The following is a 12,751-nucleotide window of genomic DNA, read 5'->3' as shown; positions in this document are numbered from 1 at the left end:
TGAAACTTCTCTGCCATTTACGACAAATAGCGAAAAGGTACGAAAAATAGTTGAAATAGCAGCACTTTCGTATCGCAATGCGAACACTGCTACCGCGTGTCGTCAATTCGGCTCGCATCGTATGAAATGCCGCAACAATGCGCCGGATATAAAAACGAGACCGACTTGCGCTTACAGCAGTATTCTTCAGCTGCCATCGCGACGAGAACAAACGAACCGACCGGCCGTTCCTGTTCGACGAAAAGAGCGGATGTTATGAATTTGGTGTGGCATAACCAATTGTGATTGAAGAGAAAGAGTAACGGAATTAAAACGTAACATAACAAAAATACAAACACGCGACATTATAGCGAATTAAATATTTAAAAGGGAAAGCAGGAAGCGGAAAGTGCAAAGCGCAAAACAAATACACAACGACGGATATCCTGATTATGATTTCGGTAGTAACGCCAAAAGTGTGAAAGTTGTGTTAACAAAAACAAAAATCATTAAAAAATAATAATAGCCAGGTAACAGTGAAGGGAAGCTGCTAAGCGGACAAATAAATAACGACATTTTCATGGCTGTTTGCACTTGGGTGTGAGTGTGTGTGTGTGTGTAAAATAAAAGAGAAAAAATGCAAACATAAAACTTCAATACTACGGACAGCATTCAAGCATTTACTAAAGGTGGGTGCATGGGATTTTTTATGTGGTTATGTATGTAGATGTTAACTGTGTTTGTTTGCTTACCTATATACATACATACGTACGTATGCTCATATATACGTATGCATTTGATATGTTAAATAAATAATGAAATTTTTATGCAAGTAACTGTGCGCCAGGATGACAACGACAGCGAACTAGCAAATACTTTTATATACACATAAACAAATTGACATAGCATGTGTATGTGGACACACATACATATGCAAATGTGTGGGGATATTAGGATATAAGCACATAAGCACAAACAAGTGACAACTTACTTATTTGCACAATTTTTGATGTTCAACCTGACAAACGACTCTGCGCGTCTGTTTGTCTGGCGGGTGGCCAATAACTGTATGCCAATGAACGAAAGACAGTGTGCAGAAACTAAAGAAATGTGGGTTAAATTTTTTTCGAATATTATATATTGTGTGACAATGATAGTGGGCTGCTTAAAGAAAAATTTAATCGGAATACGAATTGAATCATTTACTATCATATAAAAGGTGGCGCAAATTGAATCACCTTATCGAAAGAGGGGGCGCAAAAGCCGTCGTATTTGAATCATAGTTGACACGTTTCCACGACAGTCGGTTCTACGTTACGGAAACGACCCGGATTTATATCCGGCCAAGGACTGTTACTCCAGCAGCATTCCGCGTATGTAAGTATGGGGAATATTTATGCTGTTACAACAACAACAACAATCATTTGTGAACTAGACAGCTGCAATACATATGTTGGTGGTGGTGGTGGTAGAGGTGTCGTCTGAATGGCAAAGCCCATACCCAATTAGCACAAAATATGCCATTAGTGTATACAACATTTTATAATTAACAAATTGTGAAATTTTAATATACAATGTTTGAGTAACATTATGTTCAGCCAGTTTCGAAGTGGCCAACTTTAGCACGAATACACAAGCTCAAACAATTTTGGGCTGTAGGCCATAGTTCGTCTACCATTATGCGATCCCAATCTTGATGCAACGCTTGCTTCAGGGACTCCAAAGTTTTGTGGCGTTTTGCACAGGCCCTTGCTTCCAAAATCGACCATACGCTGTAATCTAGCTGAGACAGATCCAGTGAGTAGGGTGGCCATTCTTGGGAAGTAATGAAAGAGAGGAAATTGGCTTTGCACCGCTCTTGGGTTGTTTTTGCTCTGTGGGCTGGTGCCGAGTCCTGTTGAAATGTCCACTCATCGTCACCAAAGTGCTGCTGGGACCAGGGAAGAACAATTGCTTCTAATATGTCTTGACGGTAAACTTTTTTTATTGATTTTGGCTCCTTGGTCTATGAAAATCAGAAGAGTCTTGCCACTGGCGCAAATTCCACCCCATACCATGACAGATCGCGGATTTTGACGATGTTCAACAATGGACGAAGGTTCCGGGGCTTCTGTAGACCAATTTCTGTCGTTTTAATGATTGTAAGCTTGTTCAACGGTAAACAGCTTCTCATTCGTAAAGACGATTTTTTCCCAGCCCGTACCTGCGGCCCGACGTTGGAGCGAGCGACATCTTTCGAGTCTTACTTTCTTTCTTCTTTGTGAGCAGTTGGAATTTTTTGCTAAAAGGCGAACTGATTCATGATTGATCACAAGCAATTTTCCTCATCCAGACCATAGAATTTCGTTGAACAGTTGCATGCTTCCAGCCGATGCAGGGCTATAATAGCTAAGCGACTACTTGGCATCGTTACGCAAAGTATTTAAAAAGAGCTGGAACACAAACGAATACCTTTTTTTGTACTTCAGAACACACACAACAATCACAAAATAAGAGCATTCGCTAAAAAAATTTTACATTCATCTAATTGCACAGAGAAGTTTGTATACAGTTATTTTTTGTCACCCTGTATTAGTCGACCCATCTTGATTTGACTATGTTGTCTATTTTCTTTTGTGCAATTTCTTGAAAGTTAACTATTGAGAATTTCGTAGAATATCCAAACTCGGACACTCGCACACATAGTGAAAGACTCTTTCCTTAGATTCTTCTTAGATTCAGCTTCTGCATCAATCATTGTCAGCCCACTCCATCTTCCTGGCATGGTCTCCCAAAGGCCAGTGGCCGTTTATTGTTGACGTAATTCTTAATATGTCTGCTGGTGGATTTCTTAACCACTCGTCAGTTGTGGATGTGTTGAAATTGGACCACGTTTGTTTAGTTATTTTGCAGGTATGCGTGCTAGACCATCTGTCAACGGCCTGCTTCTGGAGTAGCGAGAAATTCTCCATTTTGCGCACTCATTGGAGACAGCCTATTTCTATCACTTTGGTTACGTTATGCAGTATACAAAAAGACAAGTAGTGGAGCGTGTAAAGGAGGGCTAAAGGGTTTCTATCATTGGAAATCATTTTTTTCCTTTTTTACCAAAAAAGTTTTTCATAAACCAAATTTGTTAATTAACTTTGCACCACCTTGTGTGATGCCTTATCATATCATATTTTGTTTGGCAAGCGGCCCGGCAACTTTTACGAACTTTTCGTATTCTATTCTATCAGGAAATTGCATTACCACCTTCTTAGTAGGTAACAGCAACAAAGCAGCGTACGTTTAGTTATTGCTGGACATACTGATACAAACTCTTCAGCGAGTTGTTGCTCGTAAGCAGACCATTTTCAAAATTAACAGACATTTAAGATATACATTTCAGAACTAAAATAGAAATTTACAATATTTAATATTAAACAGTGTAGAAAACTTAGATTAGTAACATAAGAAACCATTAAATTGCTAAAAATATTTAGAAGTTATTAACAAAATTAATATTTAAGAAACTAAAATAACAAATATATACTAGGTATTATTTGGATTCTTTGCATAGAAAGTAATTTTTTAATTGCGTTTGAAATACATGATTGGCCCTAGCAAAGTCTAAATCCAAAAGGGAGGCGCGAAAAATTTTGCAACGGCGAAAATTTCTGCAAGGAACATTAAATTGTATTCTTTCTAGAAGGACCGGGCAGTCAATTTGTCCATTAATGAGGTCAAAGATAAATGATACTGCCTGAAAAGTACCTCTGTCACTTAAAGAGACTAATCAAACGACAGCGAGTTTCGTATGAAGGTTTCGGGTCTGAGAAATTGAGTGAATGTAAGATTTTTTGAACCCTCTCCATTCGATTTATATGGACTGCATGATAAGGTCTCCAAATAAAAGAGGGATAATAATAATTTGGTTGACACTTTCATGGCATTTATTTTTGGGAATATGATATCCCGCATATATCGTCCTCTACAACGACTTACAGGGTCCATTTTTGACTACTTTTTCCAATAATAAATATACGGCCAGATATGGCGTCATTGATGACTTGAATATTTCAATAAATTGATTGTTAAACGCGCTGTAATTTAAGATGCGTGTTGTTGGAACCAAATGACGTCGATATTTAGCTGATTAGTTTTTGTAAACAAAAATTCAGTCAACATGGCTCGATAGCGCTCGCCATTCACCGCAACGGTAACTATGAAATAAGGCCTATGATGCCGCCAGCGCTCTATGAACTTCGCGTACTAATTTATTTTTTTCTAATTAAATTTCCACAATTTGTCAAGCCATAGTTATCGATATCGATAGTTCTCATGCAGCTAAAAAACACATCCAATTTTGTTTTTGATAATAATAATACAAAAACAATGTTGAGTGATGAAAATCTGTATTTTTTCTTTACGTGCTGAAGTGCTTTTTTATTTCTATACTGCAGCTGTAGAATATACAAGTGCCAAATATGATTGACGTACGGCGCAGTTTGCATTTTTCATTTTTATGATAGAGTGATAAATTTTGCGCCACCTTATATTATTAACTCACTTCACGAATTTGTAGAAATTATGAAACTTTAAAATTTCCTGTATCTATCAAAATAATTTGAAGCAAAAACTACCTTCAATTTTCGTATCATGCCTGAGCCTATGTGTTTTAAGATCTTATTTTTTCAATCGGGGGTACATCTGGTATTAAGGCTCTTACTTTAACTAAAGGGTTTTCCAATAAGTGGAAAGGGTTTTCCCGTAAAATATCAATGGTTTCGTTGCTTTCGGAAGCTTTCTATTAGTTGGCTAAATAACAGCCCAGGGTATTGTTTATAAGCGCGCGGAAGCATTTTGACGAGAGTAAATGGAAAAAAGAAAATCAGTAATGGATTTCAAACGTAATAGTGTGATTGCATTATATTTGGCTGGAAAATCACAACCAGCGATGATTCGTGGGCTCGAGCACCTTAAAGTAAATAAAATTTTGTTTATCGCACCATTACTCGTTACAATGATACTGGTAGCATCGCGAAACGTCATGGAGGTAGTCATCAAAAGACTGCAACGTCACGCGAAATGTTTCGAAAAGTGAGGAAGCGACTTGAGCGAAATGCCCCACCCGCGACAAAGTGCCAATCAAATGGCGAAAGAACTGAAAAAATCTGATTGTAGCATCCGCCACATACTAAAAAATGTTCTCAAAGTCAAGTCTTACAAGATCCAAAAGGCGCATAATCTCACACCAAATCAGCAACAAGTCAGACTTGAGGGAGCGAAGGAGTTGCTTCGCTTGGCCGAAAGCGGACAATTTCCGAACACTGTGTTTTTGACGGGAAAATTTTTCAAATTGAGCAATTCGTAAACTTCCAAACCGATAGGGTTTATTTGACCGACCGGACCGTTCATATGAGAATTTGAATCATCGATTGGCCACCAGGAGGCAGCACACACCACAGGTAATGGTTTGGGCCGCTGTAACCGCAGATGGGCGCTCTACAATCGTTTTCATCGAGTCCGGCATCATGGTAAATGCGAAATGGAAAATTCTGGAGGTTGCTTTGAAGCCGCGGGCAGTTGGTTACACTTCGAGTGCCGGACCCTGCACTCTCCTTACTTTCACGTTTCTCCTTACATTCGTAAACATATTTATCGATTGTTTGCTGACTTCAAACGTGGTCGTGGAGAAACCGATGGTGCACAACGCAGTGGACGTCCAAATGAGGCGGTAACACCAGAAAACATCAAAAAAATCCACAAAAACGTTTTGAATGATCGGAACTTCACTTTCCGTGAGTTAGCTGACATCGTAAAGATATCAAAAGAACGTGTTTGCTTTGTGTTGCATGAGCATTTGACTATGAAAAAGTTCTGTTCAAAGTTGACCAAAACTGTTGACTGCAAAACAATGGTAAAACTACATGAACTGAACTTCGAATTGCTCCCACATCCACCCTATTTGCCAGAATTGGCTCCCAGGGACTACTGGCTGTTCGCAGACCTAAAACAAATGCTCGCCGGTAAGAAATTTCGCTCGAATGAAGAAGTTATCTCTGAAACTGAGGACCATTTTGAGGGAAAAGATAAATCGTTCTACAAATGATTTCGTTGTTCTTAATGGGAATTAAGTTGATGAATAAAACGAATTTTGAACAATATACGCGCTTTCTTTGTTAGGACCGGAACTTTTCAGCCGATGTGTTCGTATGAGAATAGTTTATACTTTATATTAAATTATTTAATTACAAGCCAGGCTGATAGCGCCTGCTGCCAGTTGCCTTGATTCCGAAATATGATTATTTACAATTATATTTCAAGTAAGTAAATAAATAAAAAGTTTCTAAATTGTAGTGTTGCTCAATCAAACACACGTAAAGGCATCGTAAAAGTTATATTTCCTGATAAACGGTAAAATAAAGTTTTCTTGCCGCGCGCAAATGTTATCTTTTTTTTTTGTAATTGATACAATACTTTACTCATAAGATGCAACGGACGAAATTTCTTTTTCTTATTCTGACCACGAGAAAAATGTTCTGATAATCATTGGTCCGGCAGGTCAAAGTTTAAAATTAGTCACATAATGCCAAGTTTTTGTTTAATACACAAACTTATACGAATACTCGTATTTGTAAAAACTGCACACTCAAATTTTGCAGGTTTTTTCACATCTACGTAAACTTTAGTTTTGTCTGCATACATATGTATGTATATATGTAAATTGCACATACATATTTGTGCTAACATTGAAATTGTATTGAAGTTTAAAGGATTTGCAATATCGTATAGCATTTGACGTGCACTGACTCGAAAATACTCAGCCGCAGCTTATCAAAGTAAAGTTGCGAGCTCGTTATTTCAGTGGCGCACAATAAGCAATTCGCTTTATTTCAGGCGTTTCAACTGTCGATATAGTAAACTGCAAATAAAGGCGAATAGATAAATCAAACTGTAGGTTTATGTAGATAAATATAAATTTTGCTTCGAAAAGCTTTATAAAATATTTGGGAAAAACAATAAATTCACCTGATCTCTTTGGCGTTGCTTGATTTTGGGTTCACTCCGCTCATAATTCTCAATGTGCATAAATCGAAAACACAAATTGGCCGTTGAGAATAGCTGACGTTTTTCTTATGGGAAAAACTGCTTTATTGTTTATGATATTTTGGGGCATAATTTGATTTATGGGTTGTTTAGAATAAAACGTAGGTGTGAAGGCATGATTCAATGGTAAAAGGTTTGCTCAGTAAGCAACATTCTCGTTTACTCTTGACAAATCGGCTCCCTTTGCGCATTGACTCCCTTAGAGTAATTGACGCAATCCGAGATCGATGAGTGGAGAATTTACAAAGCTTTATTTCGTATGATGTGGTGATTTAGACAAAATTCATGTTTTACAAAGAGCTAGCATTTCCCAAAGAGTTACAACAGGGAGAATGATTGGATAGTCCCGACGCGATCGGTAACATTTCAAACCTCATTATAAAAAAGTTGGGATTCGATAAGGTGTCCAGAGGAGGCTTAGCAAAGCACAGGACCAGCATTAAAAAGCTCCTCATAAAAAACCATCTGCAGGAATCGGCTTAAAACTATAGGTCCATTTGTGGAACAACATTAAGACGCGCGCTACAAATAGAAGAAGGATCACGGCCAAACACCTAACAGAATTGTACATTTTATGGCAGAAATACACTCGGAGGTTTGCAATTGCCCGCCGAAGAGCGATCGCTATTACAAACAACATTTCCTATCGTTTGGTGTTTCATGCCCGGGGTTTTGAATCCTTGCACTTCCAAATGCTAGTCACGCAGCAAACTATTCGGCTACGACAGCTGCCGTCGATATAATATTGGGTAGTCGAAAAAGTCTGTTCGTATTTTGTCAATAGATGTCGTTGGAGTCATCTATCTCCAGTGCTACCAATCACATTGTCTCATGTCATATGGTGTTAGAAAGGTGACATTTTAAGCTTCGTTTAACAAAAAAAAAATTAAATTCGGAGAAGTTGAAAAAAAGTTATAGCTTTTCAAAAATGAGTGAAAATAATGAAGAAATTCGCTATATTTTGAAATTTTTGTATAAAAAAGGGAAGAATGCCACGCAAGCCACCAATGAAATTTGTGAAGTTTACGGAGACGATGCTGTATCAGTTCGTGTAGCACAACAATGGTTCGCTCGCTTCCCTTCTGGAAATTTCGGTGTGAAATATGCTCCTCGCTCCGGTCGACCTATTGTTGAAAAAGTCGATGAAATTATGGAAAAGATTGACCAGGACCGTCGCATAAGCTGCCATGACATCGCCAAGCCATTAAACACTCATCATCAAATGGTTTGGAACCATTTAAAAAAGGCTGGTTACAAAAAAAAGCTCGATGTTTGGATACCACATGAATTGTCTGTGAAAAATTTAATGGACCGAATTAACATCTACGATTCTTTGCTGAAACGAAATGAAATCGAACCATTTCTGAAGCGAATGGTAACAGGAGACGAAAAGTAGATCAAATACGACAATCATGTGTGAAAAAGATCATGGTGCAAGGGTGGTGAAGTTCAACAAATGGTCGCAAAGCCTGGATTGACGCCTCGAAAGGTTATGCTGTGTGTTTGGTGGGATCGGAAAGGAATCATCCACTATGAGCTGCTCCAGCCTGCTCGAACGATTGATTCTACACTTTACTGTCAACAACTGATGAGATTGAAGAAAGCAATCGAAAAAAATGGCCAGAACTGATCAGCAGAAAGGGCGTCGTCTTCCATCAGGACAACGCTAGGCCACCACATCTTTGATGACTCGGCAAAAACTGGGAGAGCTTAGCTGGGAAGTTTTGATGCATCCACCATATTGCCCTGACCTTGCACCATCGGTCTACCATTTGTTTCGGTCAATGCAGAACTCCCTTAATGGAGTAAAGTTGGCTTCAAGAGAAGCCTGTGAAAATTACTTGTCGCAGTTTTTCGCCGAGAAACCACAAAAGTTTTACATTGATGTAATAATGTCTCTAGAAGAAAAATGGCAAAAGGTGGTCGACTAAAACGGTACATAAGAATATTCTTGACTGTTTGGTTAAAATTCCAAACGTACATGGGCAAGGCATGGTAAAGCAAAGCGCCATGAGTATGTTCAAAGTTTGTTTTTAGTCAACCAAATTCATGATGAATTCGCTTCTTCTAGGTCATAATACATAGGTAACATAATAGTGCGGTACTTCGTGATCAGTTTTGAATTTAAAAATTAATTCACAAAATATGAATCTGGCATTAAGTTAAACTATTTTTGTATATCATACTTGGCAATTTCCGTTTATACTATATATTTTTTATAATTTAACTAAAAAAAAAGACTATTTTGGTACCATTTTACGCAAAAAGTTATTAATATTTCCATTTTCTTCATCATCTTCATGAGGAAACCTTTTATCATTGAATCATGGTGTGAAAGTATATAAAAAACGATTACGCACTAGCACAAAATATGTAGTTTCAAATTGCAAGATATTATTATTTCTTTTCGTTTAGTTCTCTAGTTTAATTTTCAAAAATGATAAAAATCCGTCACTTCAATTCTCCCAATGAAAAAATTAGCTCAATCGTGATGTCAGGTGAAAGAAGAAAATTGTATTATTAAATACTTCTTGCAAATGAGCGTGTAAAATCGAATTTGTGTTCAAGGCCAATAATTCGTGTGCAACTGCTCGTCGTAAATTTTATTTACGTTACAATATTCGATGCCACAAGTGCAGATTTGATTCATTTGCAATTTTCGTGCAAATTTCTGCGAGACAATGGTGAAGTGATTTCGTACGTTAAACACTATATTTCCGATTGACGAAGCCCATTTTCATTGAAATGGAAGTGTAAATAAGCAAAATTGTCGTTATTGGTCACTTAAAGGTCAACAGCCACTTCTAAATCCCAACGTGACGGTTTGGTATTTATATCCACTGTGTGTTAAGCAGTGGAAAAAGACCAAGCAATTTCTGTGAACGGTATCTCTTATCATTACAAATTGTCTAGCATTAGGACGAGTGGGGAAACCGAAGATTAATTAAATATCGCTGGAGCTTCTGGTTAAGCTTCTTTACGGGTGTATATATCGAGCTTGTAAGGTTATAAAATTTATTAGCGTGCAGGGTGAACGATATGAAGTCTTACCTATTCAAAACGCCATAACTTTTTTGTGTGAAATTAGTTTTTATTGACTTCAAAGACAAAATTGTTCCAAACTGATTACAATTTTAACATATATTCACTTTAGCTCGGTATGACCACCTTTTGCCTTGACTATAGCCTTCAAACGGTCAAAAAATGCGTTGCATGCTGCACGAATATGATCTTGAGGAATTTTGGCCCATTCTCGTGTAATCGCTTTTTTCAGCGCATCCATACTGGCATATTTTTTAGTCCTCACTTGCTCTCCAAAATGGACCAAATGGAATAGTCCATCGGATTTGCGTCTGGCGAATTCCAAAGCCATTGTGTGGACAAAATGAAGTGTGGAACATGATTTTTTAACCATTCTTGGTTCACACGAGCTTTATGAGACGGTGCCGAGTCCTGTTAGAACGTCCATGGTCTACGACCGAAATGTTTGCGTGTCCACGGCTTTATAGAAGCTTCTAAAACATTTTCCCGATAATAAATCGCATTCACTTTCACACCAGGCTCGATAAAAACGATTGGAGAGCGTCCATCAGCGGTCACTGCAGCCCAAACCATTACTTATGATGGGAAATTGCTTCGAGTGGCCATACGTAGACTAAAATTCTCGTATGAGCGTTCGGTCAAGTAAACACGATCGTTTTGAGTGTTTATGAACTGCTCGATCGTGCAAGCGCAACAACTCCTTTGCTCTTTCGCACCGAACTTTTTTTGCTGGGGTGAAAGATCGTATGCTTTTTGGAACTTGTAAGACTTGACCTTGAGTTAATTTAATTAATATAAATCGAATACTGTCTTGCGATATTTTCAGTTCTTTGGCCATTTTCCTTCCACTTCGACGTGGATTTCGTTCAAGTCGAGCCTTCACTTTCCGAACCATTTCTGGCATTGTTGCGGTTTTTTTGGTGCACCTCCATAGCGTTTTGCAATGCTACCAGTATCATTGTAACGCTTTATAGTGCGATACACAAACATTTTATTCACTTGGAGGTGACTGAGCTCACGAACAATGGCTGGTTGTAATGGTCCAGCCAAATATAATATAACGCAATCACACTATTACGTTTGAATTCCATCACAGAAAAAAAAAATCAACAAAACTGAGACGCAAATGCTTTTGATGGCTTATTAACAATATATTGAACTGTCATTAGAACAATTTTGACGTTGATGTCAGTGTGAAGTTGGTAACACTTCATACACACTTCACCCTGTATACCTGTTTGGACGGCTCAACACCGTTGGATAAAATTATCTTATGGGAAGAGCTTGGTGGTGCGGCGCCACACGCGCAGTCGTCATACTTGTAAAAGGTTTTCCAATAAGAGGTGTTATTTTGATATTCAAAGAAAAATGCTATTTTTTAATATAAATGATCGGATGTTTATTTCATTATAAAGAGGAAGGTATGCCGTTAATAGTGGAAAATAATATCAGGCAAATGACCACCACGACCACGCTTAAAGGACAATATCCTTTTCAAGAAATTTTCCTTAACCGAATTGCAAAGTGGCTGCCCCATGTTCTCGATAGCCTCACGAATTCCATCTTTGAGGTCTTGAACCGATCCTGGGCTGTTGGTGTAGACCTTCCTTTCACGTGGCCCCAAAGAAAAAGGTCACAAGGCGTTAAATCACAAGATCTCGGTGGCCAATTGTGATCAGCTCTTCGAGAGATAACACGATACGGTAACTTTTCCCGTAAAAGATCAGTGGTTTCGTGGCCTGTGTCGCACGTAGCGCCGTCTTGAAAATAAACGTTGTCAAGATGAATACCACCCAATTCCGGCCATAAAAATCGTTAATCATCTCTCGATAGCGCAATCCGTTCACCAATAACACCTGTTATTGGAAAATACTATAGTTTTCACGTAACATAGTTTACGCTTTAAGTTTATCATTTCACAATCACTTTGAGAGATGCAGCGATGTGCGAAGCAAATGAAATGAAAAACAAAAACGCACTTACTGCATACTAACAGGCGGGAATGAGTTTAACCCCCCTTTTTTAAAAGCTTCGGTTCGGCACCCGGATCTAGCCTTTCTCCTCCCTGGTCGAGGATTCTTTTTAAAAGGTTATATCCATAAATCAATAGAAAATTTAATTTTAGAAAGCTACCTGGAAGTTAAATATATTAAATACGTGAAATTCACGTCCAAAGCCAAAAAAGTCTGGCCAGACCCGGCTGCCGAGCCGAAGCAGAGGTTGCTCAAGCACAAATGACGAACCCAAATAACGAAATACAACGCGAGTAATACTTTGAAAAACCAATGGTGTCACGCCCACTTTTAGGTACATGCATTTATATCAGTAACGACTTAATAAAACTCACCTAAGCAGGCCTATAATTTATAAATAAAATAAATAAATAATTGTCACGTACACATCCGTTAGGTGTTTGGCCGAGATCCTCCTCCCAATTGTGGCGTGCGTCATGGATATTTTATGAGGAGCTTTTCCATACGATACACTCAGAGGCTTGCCATTGCCTGCCGGGGGGCGACCGCTATTAGAAAATACTTTTTCATTGAGTTGTTTTATGTACAGAGACTCGAACCTATGCACTCCCGAATGGTAGTCACGCACCAACCCATTCGAATACGATGGCCGATATATAAGTATATATGTTAATATCAAATTTTAG

General features: G+C 38.2%; 1 protein-coding gene across 2 annotated transcripts in view; it reads left to right on the top strand.

The window, feature by feature from the left end:
* Positions 1–202: 202 nt before the first annotated feature.
* The window catches only part of LOC129248525 (tyramine beta-hydroxylase), a 75,909-nt gene continuing 63,360 nt past the window's right edge, over positions 203–12,751 (top strand). Inside the window, exon 1 of one of the 2 annotated variants that reach the window (XM_054888103.1) lies at positions 203–440. The gene's annotated coding sequence lies outside the window, so the exon portion shown is untranslated. Of the gene's footprint in view, positions 441–463; positions 669–12,751 lie in introns of those variants that run through there. The other variant, XM_054888100.1, reaches the window with a different exon arrangement.

This window comes from Anastrepha obliqua, chromosome 5 (genome assembly GCF_027943255.1).
Source record: "Anastrepha obliqua isolate idAnaObli1 chromosome 5, idAnaObli1_1.0, whole genome shotgun sequence".
Lineage (NCBI taxonomy): Eukaryota > Metazoa > Arthropoda > Insecta > Diptera > Tephritidae > Anastrepha > Anastrepha obliqua.
The sequence above is the reverse complement of the archived record's forward strand: the minus strand, read 5'-3'. Positions and strand labels throughout refer to the sequence as shown.